This window comes from Mytilus edulis, chromosome 13, assembly GCF_963676685.1.
Source record: "Mytilus edulis chromosome 13, xbMytEdul2.2, whole genome shotgun sequence".
NCBI classification, from domain to species: Eukaryota; Metazoa; Mollusca; class Bivalvia; order Mytilida; family Mytilidae; genus Mytilus; species Mytilus edulis.
The window spans coordinates 10,109,155-10,126,897 of NC_092356.1; the positions used below are offsets into that span (position 1 = coordinate 10,109,155).

Genomic DNA, 17,743 nt, shown 5'->3' on the forward strand with positions numbered 1-17,743 from the left:
ATTATTTTCTATTCTGTATATATTAGACCCTTTTTATCTATTTTTTTGGGAGTAAATTATTTTCTTTTTTTCTTCTTTTAACTCTAATCACGACCCTCATTTACGTTTGTTGTGCATGCGATATATAAACTGCAGTCTCGCAAAGCTATACCTGTGTGAAGACAACTTTACAGTATCAATGTTTCATATACTAACTATGAAGTAAATAAAATGCATTTCTTTACGTACATAAATACATCCGACAAATGTTTGCAAAATTAAGCAAATATTTGTGAGCATTTACTTTGGTTGTAAATGTTTTATAAACCGCGGTCTCTCAAAACTTTGCATACGTCTATAAAGATGTGTTGCAAATATTGATATTTATCAAAATAACTATGATAGTGGAAAGTATTAGTAAATAAAATACATGTCTTTACATACATAAACGATATTGACAAACATTTTCAAATATAACACAAACAGTTGACAGCATTTACATTGGTTGTAAATGTTTTATAAACCGCGGTCTCTCAAAACTTTGCATAATTCTGTAAAGATATGTTGCAAATATCGATATTTATCAAAATAACTATAATACTGGAAAGTATTAGTAAATAAAATACATTTCTTTACATGCATGAACGATATCGAAAAACGTTTGCAAATATAACATAAACATTTGACAGCATTTACATTGGTTGTAAATGTTTTATAAACCGCGGTCTCTCAAAACTTTGCATACGTCTGTAAAGATATGTTGCAAATATCAATATTTAGCAAAATAACTATAATACTGGAAAGTATTAGTAAATAAAATACATTTCTTTACATGCATGAACGATATCGAAACACGTTTGCAAATATAACATAAACATTTGACAGCATTTACATTGGTTGTAAATGTTTTATAAACCGCGGTCTCTCAAAACTGCCCACACCTCTGTAAAACAAATATGTAAATTTTAAACTTTGCATACATCTCCTATCCTGGAAAGTGCATGCAAATCTAAGGCCTATCTTTACATATCTTTAGAATATGAATAAAGATATGGAAATAAAATAATTATCTTTAGCATATCTTTGAAACGTCCTAAATAATGCCAAAGGAATAATGCATTTACATATACATTAGTAGGTCCGCAAATATATCTGGCAGAAAAGTAGTTACATTTGTCAAACATTTACATGATTGCCCAAATTGTTGTAAATCTGCCTTTTTGTGTAGTGATAATGTATCGATAAAGTCTGTTAGAATAGCATTTATTATAATTGCTAATATATTCAATTCTATTTCTTTAATAATTCTGTAATCAAATGGCTAAAATCAAATGATAAAAAACATTCAACGAATGGACAACAACTGTCATATTCCTAACTTTTTACAGACATTTTTAAATATAGAACCTGTTGGATTGAACCTGGTTTTATAGCGCTAAACCACTCACTTGTATTTCATAATATGTACAACGATGCGTGAACAAAAAATAGACATAATAGGTAAAATAGTCAAAATATAGTCAAGTCAAAATATGGGCAAAGCAGTCAGCACTGTGTCACAATCAATATTCTAATGTTTTAATTGATCATGATCATGTGATCTGTTGTTTACATATGACGTTTAACCTTGAAACTTTAAAATGGCGAAGAAAAAGAATAACGTAGTTGTTTATTGTATGTAAGTATTAGATTCTCTATAAAATTGAAGGAAATCACACCAAAACGGAAGAATACCTCAGACAGTAAGTTTATTTATTAATAAATATTAAATATGCTACGTGTATGTCAAAGTCTCTTTGAGTGGAAATAATTTAGAATATTCGTTTGTTATTATGCAATTTAATTATCATGTCAATTTGTCTTTTAAGCATGAACTTTTCTTTTTAAAACCCTTAAATTTGGTATTTTAAATTCATGAAGTAAAAATACCCTACAAAACTTTTAAAATAACGAATATAAGGAAGCACCTTTCCACTCCCATACTTTCTTTTCGTTAATAAGGTACACTACGAGGCAGTCTTCAGAAAATGAAATATAAATAGAATCACTTAGATAATGTTTTTGAAAAAAATGACCATATGCATAAAGCCAGACCTGTTATTCTGCCTAAATGTATGATCAAAGTATGCCCCGAGGTTAGAATATGACTTATTTCTATTTTGCCTTATTGATGTAAATAGGTCTCATTATTGTTATGAAGATCTTTAAAAAATACCTTAGATAATTTCTATATATCATTCATGTGCCAACAACCCGTTGAAATATGATATCTGAATACATTTAAACTAAATCAATGTAAACGGATCAGTAGTTTTCTATTGAAATTTGTTTGCAATGTAAAAAAAATTACTTTGTGGGGTTGTTTAAGTATACAGTTAAAACTAATATAAAATATTGTTTTGTTTTTTTACTTTAAAAAATGAAACATCTTTACTATAGTTTTACTATTTTGCCACAGTATTGTAACCTGTTAATTTGATGAAAGTTACAAGAATGGGAGACAGTTCCAAAGCTTATCGTATTACAGAAATAACTAAAATTTCTATTCTTTTAAATCTACCTTGTGATCTTATGCTTTACGGATGACTTGAATAACCGTTTCGTCTTTTAAATCAAAACGACAAGTAAACGAACAATTTAGTGGAATATTTTGTTAAAATATTAGATTTATATAAAAGAGAAGAGTATATCAGACGGCATGTTTACTTTTAATTAATCTGATGAAAAGTTTATATTAATACGGTAGCCATGGTAATCGGCGGTTCAGTTAACCGGCGGTTCATAGTTATCCAGATGCATGTTTATCCACTGGTTAACTCTGAACTGGCGTTTACAATGGCTACCGTATCTATAAATAGGATGCAAACATTAATCCATCATTCTGCATATGAATAAGTTATTTTTTGACCGAAACTGGTCTGACTATGAAACATCACCAGGAGCTGTTAATTATGTCATATCTACTATGTTTTATGCTCTACAATTTCGTACTTTATTTGGCCTTTCTAAATATTTTTATTCTAGCGTCACCCTAAGTTAAAATTAAGAATATACACCCGATTTGAAAACCTAACTTACAAAATAGTTCATGCAAAGCTTTTAATATTTACAGTACCCTATATAAGCTCAAAACCCGAATAAACACGAAATTAACACATAACATAAGAAACATTTCATGCAAAACTATTATTACCATTAACCTATATAAGCTCAAAAACCCGAACAAATAGTTATCGTTATCGAGAGAGATCTCATCAAAACCAAACAAAGACATTGCACTAAGCAATGTTTTAGGCCAATATAATAAAAACAGATTTGGTATGATGTCCAATGAGACAACACTATTATAGGCTTGAATAGACTATCACTGAATGATGGGCCATAACAAATTTCCATATAATTACAAGATGACATACATGTTGAAATATGCTGTGAAAATGCGATTTGAAGTCACGTGCTTTTGTCGCTATGTCATGAAATTCTGATATTTGGCCGTTTATATCTTTTTTTATATTTTCTCTTGATTCTTTCATCAGCATATTTGAAAGAGAATCAAATATTCGGGAACCTCCTATGGAAATATATATGTGAGTATATCGACATCAAAATGACAAGGAGGAGGTGAAAAACTCTATGATGATTATTATCCCAACAAGGGAATCAACATTGTTATCATATCTGCTAATTGATAATATAACTGTTCCACCTATTGTATTTTCTTTGCAGATATCTTTTAATGGTTTGTAAGAACATGTAAGAAAGTGGTGGCTAAAAAAAAAGTATAGGATAATGTCCGACAAATTTAAAGAACGACATGCAAAGTTAGGATGCATGGTCCTGAGATTGTTTCCCAAAATTATGCAAATGATTTTAAAGTATTACATAACTCCAGAGGGGTTACACACGCGATTTTCGAAGAACGATTTCCGCTTGGTTTTTACAAACAATGAAGTCAATTTAATGGAAAAGCTTCCAAACATAGATGATTTCACAGTTGAAATTAGCTACAAAATACTTAGATTTGAATTCAATATGTTACATGAACCGAGGTGCAAATGGGGAAATCTTCCCCATGATACAGAAGTAGAAATCGCTGATGATATACAAAGGCTTATTCATGCTACTAATTCAATTATTAAGACCAACACTAACAATGTTACTGAGAATTATTCTGAGAATTTGTTAGCAGAAATCAAAATGATGGTCACAAGAATTGATTCTTATTTAAAACAAGACGATTTGGGAAGTTTGTATAACAGCTTATGTAGATCTGAAATAGATTCAAATTCCATCCTACTAGATCTTACAAGAGTGAACGCAATTGAGGGTAAGTTTCAATATTATTAAAGTTAAAGTTCCACTGTAACTAATAAAGTTTATTAAAACTATAACGGAAAACAATTTTAATGTCATAGATTGTATCATTTACATGTTTTCCTCTACACATCATAAACTTCTTTTTTTAAGTATATATCGCCTCTAAGAAATCCAAGCAGGTTATTCGAATAAAAGAGGGACGAAAGGGACAGTAAAACTAAAAAATCTAAAACAAACTGACAACGGCATGGCTAAAAATGAAAAAGACAAACAAAAAACAGCACACATGACACAACATAGAAAACTAAAGAATAAACAACACGAACCCCCAAAAAACTAGGGGTGATCTCAGGTGCTCCGGAAGGGTAAGCAGATCCTGCTCCACATGTGGCACCCGTCGTGTTGCTTATGTGATAACAATTCCGGTAAATAGTCTAGTTCGGTAGGTCACATTCATGAAAGGGAAGGGGATTGTAGTTACGACGTAAGGAACATATCCGATATCATCATCAGGTGCGCAACAACAATTGGTATCATATTTATTTAATTATATACATAGAATGTGATGAGGAAAGCTCTGTGGTATAATCTGTCCCATGAAAATAAACTCATACCAGGATTAAAATTTTATATTTACGCCAGACGCGCGTTTCGTCTACAAAAGACTCATCAGTGACGCTCGAATAAAAAAATGTTTAAAAGGCCAAATAAAGTACGAAGTTGAAGAGCATTGCGGACCAAAAAATCCTAAAAGGTTTGACAAATACAGCTAAAGTAATCTATTCCTGAGATAGAAAAGCCTTAGTATTTCAGAAATTCCAAGCTTTGTCAACAGTTAATTTATTATTATGAACATATCAATGATAACTCAAGTATTCATTGAAATATTAAAAAGAAAAAAGAAGAAGAAAAAAAAAACAAATACAAAAAAAGAATGTAACACAAACTTAATTATTAAATGTATGATTTACTGGTATGATTGATTTATTTAAATATCAGATAAAATTGACAATTTCTAATATGTTTAATTTTGTAATTCCAGAATCTCTACGTGATACTGTGAGAGATAAGAGAGAAAGGTATTCTAGGCTGTCAATCCCTGTCATCGAAACTTTTCCCAAAATTCTACGAGATGTAGTACGAAAATGTGAGCCTGTCGCAAAACTTCTGTATCAAAAGTGTGTCCCTTTTCTAAAAACATTCTTTCCCGAACAACAAAGAATCATTAACGATCTACAATATGCAAATACATACGATTCGTTAGATGTTACATTAATTTACCAACTATTAAGACAGTTGTCATTAATACCATTACCGACAAAAGGCTGGGGAAAACTTCCAGACAAAGTAGATATAAATTTAGGAGATGATGTTGAACGTATTCGATGCTTCAGAAATAATCTTGCTCATCGAAGCGACACCAAAATTGAAACAAATGAGTTTAATGAATATTTCAACGAGTTTCGAAGCATTGGTCATAGAATGGATCTTAATTTCTCCCAAACGACGAATTATGAACAAGAGATAGTTGGTTACAGAACATGTGTGATGGATAGAGTAATGCAGGCAAAATATGAAAATGCAATGATGGAGATTGAAAATATGAAATGTAAGTCTGCACCTAATATTACTTTGCTAAATTTTAGAATATAACGTATAAGATTTAATTATAGAGCATATAACAAACAGGCTTTGATTATAGAATATATAAAAAGTTGTCAAAGGTACCAGACTTATTTTTGAGTACGCCAGACGCGCGTTTCGTCTACATAAGACTCATCAGTGACGCTCATATCAAAATATTTATAAAGCCAAACAAGCACAAAGTTGAAGAGCATTGAGGATCCAAAATTCCAAAAAATTTGTGCCAAATACGGCTACGGTTATCTATGCCTGGGATAAGAAAATCCTTAGTTTCTCGAAAAATTCTAAGTTTTGTAAACAGGAAATTTATAAAAATGACCACATTATTGATATGCATCATGTCAACACCGAAGTGTTGACTACTGGGCTGGTGATACCCTCGGGGAGGAAACGTCCACCAGCAGTGTTATCGACCCAGTGATGTAAAAAGTTATCAAGGGTACCATACATACTTTAATTATATTGTATATAACACATAAAATTGAAAAAGGAAATGGAGAATGTGTTTAAGCGACAACAACCCGACCATAGGGTAGACAACAGCCGAAGGCCACCAATGGGTCTTCAATGTAACGAGAAACTCCCGCACCTGGAGGCGTCCTTCAGCTGGCATATTAAAAAAATATGTGTACTAGTACAGTGATAGTGGACGTCATACTAAACTCCGAATTATACACAAGAAACTAAAATTAAAAATCATACAAGATCAACAAAGGCCAGAGGCTCCTGACTTGGGACAGGCGCTAAATTGCGGCGGGGTTAAACATGTTTATGAGATCTCAACCCTGCTCCTATACCTCTAGCCAATGTAGAAAAGTAAACGCATAACAATACGAACATTAAAATACAGTTCAAGAGAAGTCAGAGTCCGATGTCAGAAGATGTAATAAAAGAAAATAAATAAAATGACAATAATACATAAATAACAACAGACTACTAGCAGTTAACTGACCTGCCAGCTCTAGGCTTCAGACCTCAATTAAACTGATTGAAAGATTATGTATTCATCAAATAAATATCAGGCACAATCCCTCCAAGAACATAACCCGTGTCATGCCAACAACTGTTTTTAAGAAATAAATGTGTTTAGTTCCAATGCAAAGACCCTATAAGTGAATCAATATTAAAGCCAAAATATACAATCTTTAATGATCTTACAACAGAATCGTAACTATATCCCTTCTTAATAAGTCTGTTTAACGGTTTTGTAAGCTTTTGAGGTGAATACTGACACTTTTTGTGCATTGTATGTTCTTTTTCATTGTCCATTTACATCGTGATTAACTACATCAATTTCATTTCGATATTTTATAACTAAGTTATATTGTTCCTTCTTTAGTGAGATTTGAGAAGAGGCCAATTAAGTTTTATTGGGGAGACGACTTTGACACATGGTTGACGAATCTGAGATCTTTGCTTAAAGACGAAAAGTTAGAAGGTAATTGGCATTTTACATGTTTTATGTAATGAATATTTAGGCAATTTAGACATTTTGATGTTAAAAACAAAATTATCTAGTGTTATAAATACCATATAAATTAAATTTATTTTTACAATTAGTGATGCAAATTTTTAAACACATACATGTAGACCAACAAATAGAGAAGTCACATACTGTAAAGGCAGACATTTTCGTTGGGGATTCAATTTCGTTTATTACGTTATAAGAATTTATTTATCCACGAAATGAAAACCCCAACGAAAATTTAACTGTCGATTTACTAAATCTGACTTTCAAAATACGTAAATATTGATATGATTTAATAGACGTGTTAGGAAATACGACACTTTTGTTGTGTTCGTTTTGGATGGAAGATGAATACAATATGAAGTGTGGACCATCTAAATGAGTACAAAAACTAAATATCTTTTTTGTTACCTGTTAAGGCATGTTTTATACTGCTGAGATAAATTGTATTTAGGATGCAAGACGCAGGACAAAATCAAATTATTTTGTTACGAACCAAAAAAAGGTTCATTAAATAAATTTTAGATAAATAAGAATGCTTTGTGACAAATTTATCTTGTTTCAACATCTTGTAAAAAAACAAAGTAAAATGGTGAAGTCGTGTGTATAAGAAAACCGTTAGGGGGACACACACTCAAAAATCAGCGATATCGAATTGATTATCCGTGATATCGATTTGACAATCCATGATCTCGAAATGCTAATCTATGATATCGGTTTGATTATCCGTGATCTCGGATTTTTTTATCTATGATTTCCGTTATCTCAGATTGGTAATCAATTAATTTTGTAATTCAATGTCCCCTTATACTTTCGTAAGCCGTTGTTATTTACTTTTAGCTTTCAGTAACTTCAAGTACTCTGGTATTGGTACCTTATGTTGGGTGTTTTTAAAACGCTTCCATCCGATATAATGAGTCATGCCATTTTCAACCGATTTTTATAGTATGTACTTATGATCTACAGTTACAACTTACAGCACTTTCGGAGGTTAAGAGATGGGTTGATCGCTTACGGACATATTTAACCCCGCAATATTAAACCTGTCACACACCAGCAGTTTAGTTATTGACGTTAAATTTAATTTGAATACACACAGCAAATAAATACATAAAAATAAGTAAAAGAAAACAAATAAACACAAAAATAACACCTCCCAAGCTCAGCTGTTATAAGATGTTTTGATTCTATATATCTCTGTTATAAGATTTTTGATTCTATGTATCATAAGCATACGTCTTTGGAAAGATCGTATAAGCTTGAACAACATTGAAAGAAAGATAAAAACAAACTTTGGTTCATTTGAAATTTGACGATTTTAGCTTCGCCATCGTGTAAAATAACATATGTCTGCATTTCCGATTTCAATGGGTTGTATCCTCTCGCCAACCAAGTTCGAGGGGTTCTTGTAACTATACCATCGGTCCGTTAATCCGTTCGTAACACACTTGTTGACACTTAAAAATATTCAAAATCGTTCCAGGAATTTGGCCATACTTGGTTCATACTTAGTCCTTATGAAAACCTATAATCTTATTAATTTGCAAGACAAAGGTCAGGGTATCATAGTTGGAGTTTATTTGATATCCTTGTTAACAATTTAGACTCGTCATAGTTTCATAAATGTTGACTTACTTTGACATATAAATAACCAATGTAAAAATCTAAAGCCCAATTCAAATTTATAGGTCAAAGTTTAATTGTTTACCAATTGTTACACCATATAAGAGACACGAATTAAGACGGTAAACGCCTAGGTAAAAAAGAATTGTAAAAATTATAAATAAAAATAAGTGTAAGTGTCGACGCAGTAACACGTTTAGGGACTTTTTGTGAGACATTAAACAATGCAAATGCTACCCAATCATACAATGCTAAGTTATTATGCAAGTGTATTAACACAAAAATAAATCATCGAGTTCATATTGTGAAAAAAGAGAATTTTTGATCATTTGTGTGTGTTTTCCAAAATATTTTTTTTTTTTTTTTTTTTTTTTAAATATACCAGAATGAAAGCAAAACGTTAGTTTGTTTCAGTAAAGAGATCAAGCGGTCAAAAACCCTTATTTCATTACTTTTGGAAGGAATTTGATGATCCAAAGAATAAAATAAAAACATCCCCCCTTTTGCATGGTTATAATTATCTTTAATTTACAAATGTACCACGTATTACTAATTGAATTTAAGAATTCACATTTGATAATTAATTTTGGTTCTGTAACAACGTTCGGTTGATCTTGTCTTGCACACTACAAATAACGTATTTCAGTGGCTATTCAAGTAGTAAAAAACGATAGAGTAGTTCTTATTTTGAGAGGACCCCCACATCATATTGTAATCATCTTCCATCCAACACAAGCCCCAACGGTGGTATCGACTTTCTTAACACGTCTCTTGACATTATATAAATGGTGAACGTAAATGCATACCTTGACAATAACAAGTTAACTGACTAGACAAAAGTATTTAAACGTTTTCTTTCAGTCAGTTAATGATATTGTGTTTTACAGTAATAAATCGCGATCAAGAACTGTCAAGTAATGTCACAACCATTATAATGTGTCTGTAATGTCCGCAAGCCGAACTCCATTTATAACAAAATCATTAAAAAATAACACCAAAGACGTGTTAAATCCTTGACGTGTGCCGGTTTAATTCCACTAATCCAGAGATCGACAGTTACTTTTTTTTACAAGGTATATCCCTGTGATTGGAATACCAATTGACAAATATCTGCTTGATAATTTACTTTTACCTCCCATTTACGGTACGGTTACATGGGTGGACTTCTTCTGTTATACATGGAGAAACAAAAAACTGTACAAAAACGATGTTAATGTAGCAGTGCAAGACTTTTCTTTCTTGTTTTACATTAAAGACACCGAATATGGCTAGTGCATGTGCCTTGTTCCTCCAAGAACGTGTAATTTCTTTACAAACTTTGTCAAAGTATGGTATCAATATTGATTTCGCGTATTATATCATTGTAAGACGTGTTGTCCAGGAATTATCAGAATGCGTTACATTCTAGTCTTTAGAAAATGTGTATTAAGGATAGCATGTCTCAGTTGTAACCTTATAAGTTAAATGATATGAAAGTAATGAACCTGTTGGTGACACTCCAACCAAACCCATTATTTCTATTTTTCATCTAACGCAGTGATACTACAATCTGTTAATCCCTTTTCTTCTGCTGGTTGACGTTTCGTCCCCGAGGGTATAACCAGCCCAGTAGTCAACATTTCGGTGTTGACATGAATATCAATAATGTGGTAATTTTTATAAATTTCCTGTTTATAAACTTTGAATTTGTCAAAAAACGAAGAATTTTCTTATCCCAGGCATGGATAGATTACCTTCGCCGTATTTGACACACCTTTTTAGAATTTTTGACCCTCAATGCTCTTCAACTTTGTACTTGTTTGGCTTTATACATATTTTGATATGACCGTCACTGATGAGTCTTATGTAGACGAAACGCGCGTCTGGCGTACTAAATTATAATCGTGGTACCTTTGATAACTATGTACAACACTGGGTAGATGCCACTGCTGGTGGGCGTTTTTTCCCCGAGCGTATCACCAGCCTACTATTTAACACTTCGGTGCTGACATGAATATCAATAATGTGGTCATTTTTATAAATTTCCTGTTTACAAAGCTTTGCATTTGTCGAAAAACTAAGGATTTTCTTATCCCATTCATATATACCTTAGCCGTATTGAGCACATCTTTTTGGAATTTTTGATCCTCAATCTTCAACTTTGTACTAGTTTGGCTTTATTAATATTTTAATATGAGCGTCACTGATCCTGGTGCCTTTGATAACTACTTTTAAAGTCCACCCACTTGTAGGAACCATTTTAAGACTTTTTTCAGATATTCCGCATTTAAAGGAGTATGGACATTAAGGCCTGGATTTGGCAAAAAAAAATGTTCGATATCTATTTCAAATTAGCACATAAGGTTTTGAAATGAATAGGTTCAAGAAATATAAAAGAAAGCATAAAGATTTTTTACTGATGACGTCACAATTACGTCATAATATGTACTTTTAAAAAAACCATGAAAAATACAGATTTTGTGCAGTTTTCCATCTTTTTTCTGTTATTGAAACATCGTACACAGGCAAGAAACAACAAACTAATTTAACAGAAGCTTTATTATTACTATTGACATGATACCACCAAATATTAAGTTGTTTCTTGCGTGCACACTTACTTTTTAAATCTAAAAATATACAGAAAATTTGATAAAAAACAAGGAAAATCACGAAATTTTGCAAAATATGCAAAATAAATCATGATTTGTTGCCATGGAAACTTGTTCAATGTGAAATTTGTTTTGTTTCTCTGAGTACCTTGTACTGTAGTACGTATTTCAGTTATTTAAGATACATGTGATAACTTTTAAATTTGCAGTAATTTTTGGGCCAAATACATGTAAGGGCCTTATTGCCTCCTTCTCAAAATCTTCCAGTTAATTTCTTGCAATTTTTGTCCCTTCCGTTTAAAGGTTTCTTTCGCTTCATAAGTAATATTGCATAATCTCGACTATTATCTAAATGTCCTCCGTTTCCAACAAGTAGAGCTTGATCTTAAGCTCCAAGTATGCCACGTGCGGGAGCAACAACCTTATTCGTATTTGTAACGCCACCAGCAGCACGTAAATTTTACAAACATGCGTACTCTGTCAAGTTTACATGTATCTCCCAAATATCAACTTTGGTTGGCATTTTTTAATTTGAGATATTAGTACAATTCTCTGTTCAAGGTGTATCCAAATCGTCTTACGAATTTTGTATATTCGGTATATTATTCATGTTCTCCTCGCTCACAAAAATACTAAACTCCGAGGAAAATTTAAAACCGAAAGTCCCTAATCAAACAGCAAAATAAAAGGATAGAACACATCAAACGAATGGACAACAAATGTCATATTCCTGACTAAGAACAGGCATTTTCAAATGTAGAAATTGGTGGATTGAGTCTGGTTTAAAGCGCTAAATCTCTCACTTTTATGACAGTCGCATCAAAAGTGAAGGTGAAGATTTTAGAATTTTTAATCCACTTTAAGAGATACATGTTTACACTTCGTGTTACAATTAATCATAATGCATTATAAAATGTACGTTCACAAAACTTAATTACTGCTCCCTGTCACTATTACATGCACTATTGATTTTTCCAAACTGCGAAAAGTGAGATTAGTTTTATTGTGTATTGTCAGTTATAAAGTGACAATTACATAGAGTGTTCTCAATTTAAAGGACCTCGAAAAAGAATCCCCAACGACTTACTTTATGATACAAATCATTATATTCTAACACAACGAAAATCAATGTTCATACAATATGTACAATATAAAGTAGCGAGGACTTTTGTGTCCTAGTTAAATGTACTCCGGTTTCTAGGAATACGCATTGTAACTATACTTTTCGTACAAGAAGATGAATTAAAACATAACAATTTCTTTAGATTGAACAGTTATTATTTATTAATTAATATACCCAAGACAATACCTGTACCAAGTCTGGCATATGACAGTTGTAATCAATTCGTTTGATGTGTTTGATCTTTTGATTTTGCCATATGATTAGGAACTTTCCGTTTTGAATTTTCCTCGGAGTTCAGTTTAGAGAGTTATATCGTGTTTCATCCCATCCACAAAGTAATAGGGAAATGGTGAAACTTAACATTCCAAAAATAGTTAACTGCCTTATATTCAACGAATGTGCTTTTATTTCTAATTCATTCTGTTTGTTTCAAATTTTTGCAAATATGTAGAGTCATTAAACTACCAACGCATTTATAAGGAAGCTTTTAAACCAAGAGTTCCAAATGGTGAAGTTGAAATCATCCCTTCGTCAATTTTACGGACGTCATCACGAGTTTGTTGACCGTTATGGAATAACCGTATCACAAATGATATCGAATATGTTCCTTACGTCGTAACTACAATCCCCTTCCCTTTCCTGAATGTGACCTACCGAATTAGACTATTTACCACGATCTGCTTACCCTTCCGGAGCACCTGATATCACCCTTAGTTTTTTGGTGGGGTTCGTGTTGTTTATTCTTTAGTTTTCTATGTTGTGTCGTGTGTGCTGTTGTTTGTTTGTCTTTTTCATTTTTAGCCATGGCGTTGTCGGTTTGTTTTAGATTTATGAGTTTGACTGTCCCTTTGGTATCTTTCGTCCCTCTTTTATAGTACACTTTATACAGCATTATAATATTTATTTTGTATTTGTGTAGCATGTGTAGGAAGACAACAAATTCGTGTACAGTAATTTTATACTTTATACAGCGTCATAAGATTTATTTTGTATTTGTGTAGGAAGACAACAAGTTCGTGTACAGATCATCTTTCAGAACGAAGAGGAAGTCGAGAGAAATATTGTAGTTCTCAATTCACTTACAGAAGAAATTAACGAGGGCTTAAGTGGAATTGAGTTCATTGTTGCCACTAAAGGGAGTGTTGTTCTGAATGTATATATACTGTTGAAAATGTTAGAAACAGATGAGAAATTACTAACAACCCTGGCTTTATTTCTAGAAAAGATTTTGGCACGCATTACTACCGTCACTTCTGAGACCATCGATATAGTTGTGCTACCTGTAGAAGGTTAGTAATATTGAATTAATATCTGAGCCGCGATCTAAAAAAAATGTACATTGTGTATAATAGAAATCATTAGAACGAGAACACATATGCATTTAAAACGTTGGTTATGTTTGCAAGAAACATCGACCGGAATTAATTGCTGAAGTATAGTATATAGAAAAAATGGAAAAAAAATCAACTAATTTTTTGCAAGTTTTGTAATCAAAACATTAGGTAATATTCTTGAAAAGTCGTATTTATAAACATATATTTAAGCAACAGTTGTTAACCCATGTTTAAATCGCATTCAATTAAGAAGAGAAAAATATAGGTAACAAACAAAAACTGAGGGCATTCCAATGGAACGTAACCGTTTGTACCGATAGGTCAAGCGTCTTCCTCTTTGCATGTTTCACCTGTCATGCGAATCCACATTCAGTTAAAATATCACAATCGGGAAAAAGGACATCATCGGCAAATTTAAACACTCTGCAGGTATCTAAAATATATAACGGCAAAACTTGGTGCTAGTGAACTGAGTTTTAGAATAAAAAAAATTAAATAATGAATATTTATCACATAAATAGTTTCAAATACAATTGACTGCATAAGTCAAATTCATTTTTTTTTATCTTTACAGAGAGCACACAATGGAATAAACCACAATCCATAGGGGGACAGGTATGTCTAGAATTTGACATAGAAGCCCAGTTGCTTGAAACTGATGATAAAATGGAATCGCAATTAATACAAATAGCTGACGCCATCCTTAAGCATTCAAACGGAAGCGGAACAAATCAGAATATTACTGCAACTCTCCTGCCTATTAATCTTGGTAACTAGTTTATAAGTTTATTTTTATTATTTGTAAGTATACAATGTACTGTTAATATTTATAAAATCGGACCAGTAATTTTTCTCCAGATTGGTATTATTATAGACATTTTACTGTACAAATTAGATTTTGAATAAAACGGCCTTTTCAAAAGACAGCATATATACCAAGTCTCCCCAAAATATGACCGGAGAAAAGAAATATAGTCAATAAAGGTATTTTTAGATACCGGTATTACATCCCTTATTAAAGTAGGGCGTCCGTTTGGTGTTTTGGAATGTACAAATACGCAGCCGTGTCCGGTCAAAATGGTTACATTCGATGCTGTCGTGTAGAGAGAATGCAACGCTCTTGTTCAGATTAGAACTGTTGCAACAACTCTCGGAGGATCCTGCTGAAAGGATACTTTATATTCAAATGTATCATCATTTATCAATGTCTGTCTAAATCGCAACATTCTCTAGCAAGGAGGGCGAATTTTACTAGACCTACCTTTTATTTTTATTGCTAATTTGATCTGTCCTTCACATGCATAAATAATTAGCATCCAACAATCAATCTTACACAAATAATGGGTATTTTTATAACGAATTAAACATTAATATCAGAATATATAGCTAACATAATTGATTCTCAAATATGTTCGTTGTGCGTATGTTTTATTTCTATTCGTTTCTAATAGTTATTTGTTCCTTGTTTCAAAATAAATCCACAAAATAAACAAAGGTTTAAATAGCACCCCACACGCCACACTAATGCGATACAATGAAATAGTCAATATGAAACAATGACTTTGCGTATTCATACATTTATTTGAAAGATGTAGCTAACCATTGCTCAATACGCTCGATAAGTAACTGCTTTGATGATGGTATCCCACTTTAAATTATTGATATTAGTAAAATGTTCTGCTCTTTTTTAAAAGTTTATTCAAGGTGTTCACAAGTCTTTGAGCCGTTATTTTGTTTCCTGTTCCATTGTCCTACGGGAAGTCCATGTATCACGAAAATGACCAGTTCTACAACAGCTATATTGATTATGTTTATTTCATTTGGAAACCACGGTTTTTTTTTAAATTCACAAAAATTCAAATTGTTCAAAGAAAACACGAGTTATTGTACAATGTCTATAGGAAACAGTGATGACCAGTCACCCACAGTTATTTTATTAGGTCAGATATCAAACAGACCTTTCAAACACCGTGATTGTCGTCCAGTATTTGTCGACTGCGTAGGTCCAAAGTGTTGTATTGTTAAATTGCACTTCTCTTTTTAAAGTATCTATGTCTAAGTTGCAATGTATTCATACTACCTTTTGTTAAAAATATCATATTCAAAATGGCGCCTTTAAAATGTAAACATTTGGCATTTTTTGTAATAATGTGGTATAAAATGATACAAAATAATGGCATATGTATTTAAATATAAATGCAAACTAAAACATAGGTGGCATACACTATGAAATATAAATGACCGTTACATTCAAAATGGCGTCTCTGACATGGTAAACATTTACAGTAAATGTTAACATGACTGCAAAACATCTTTTAATGTACCTGCAATGAACACTATGTATGAAAACCTACAGAGACAAGTATTTCTTTTTCAAAATAAGATCCATACGCAGGATAATCAAAATATAGTACAGCCTTAGTTTCTCACAGTCCGGTGAGTATAAAATAATAAATGCCATGCATTTCAATGCAGCTTTCGTGCTTAACCATTGATATGCTCCTCTATTCCTTTCATATATCCACAAAGGATGAGCTCTTGACACGATGCATTGCAGCTTCATCAAACCCTAACAAAAATGGTACTCATGTATTATCAAGGTTGTGCATACAAAATAGATCTGTGCATAGTATACCAGTCTTTGCTACTAAAACCAATTGTCTGCTCTATGGTCGGGTTGTTGTCTCTTTGAGTCAAATATAACTACTTTGGTTAAAGCTACATGTTTCGCATGTTGTAGTAGTGCATCTCGTGTTAGAGGATTATTGTCAATTCTTCTTGTCTTCTGTGTGAATAGATATTTTCTTAATTCATTCGCTATATTATATTAATTAGTTCAAAGATACAGAAGCGCAACATACTGCACATTTATTTCGATTTTCAATAATTTGAACAAATGCATCTGGCAGTTTTCTCATATACGAACCATGTGTACTAAGCTGATTTTTGTTACCCCGATTTTGTTTTTTGTCCATGGATTTATGAGTTTGAACAGCGGTATACTACTGTTGCCTTTATTTATCCTTCCCAGAAATAAGCTGATACTGTGTCATATCTGGCAATTGCATGGATTTCTATGATTTAAATGAAATATATCGGAAGTTCTTTCCAGTGCAACTGCCTATCCATACCTGTTTAATCTTCAGTCTGTAACAAGAGTTAGACACCGACAACATCTGTATCAACTATTCTGATAACAAAAATTGCTGTGACTTTTTTTGTGAAGAATCTATGCATGGCAAGCACAACATTCTTGTATATATGTCTCCTTATGTGAATATAAGCTCAATAGTGAATGTGTGTTATGCAGTATTCCAATGGCGTTGTCCTTAACTACGATCTCATTTCGATGCCAGCTTTGATTATTTTATCAGTGAGAAAATGAACAAATCACAATTGTATTATCGTCTAAAATTCTTGTTGGTTTCCTTAAAATATTCGATTCATCTTGTACTCGGCCTCTTATTTCTTTACCACGTTTTCCACGAGTAAACGTTTTTAAGCTATTATCAACGAAATATGTGTCATTGTTTGTGAAATTTTAACCAATCAAGCAATAAATCAATAATCGAAGTGTGTGGACTGTTACGGAGGGCGTTGAGATCTTGACGGCATGTAATATGTGGTCAAAGGTTTCGCTTTCCAATAGGCCAACAACGGCTTTCGT

At 32.2% G+C, this 17,743-nt stretch overlaps 1 protein-coding gene across 1 annotated transcript in view; it reads left to right on the forward strand.

Moving 5' to 3' along the window:
- The first annotated feature begins 1,664 nt into the window (after positions 1 to 1,664).
- Positions 1,665 to 17,743, forward strand: part of LOC139501222 (uncharacterized) — a 76,633-nt gene continuing 60,554 nt past the window's right edge. The window contains exon 1 of the mRNA XM_071290222.1: positions 1,665 to 1,721. The gene's annotated coding sequence lies outside the window, so the exon portion shown is untranslated. The remainder of the gene's footprint in view (positions 1,722 to 17,743) is intronic.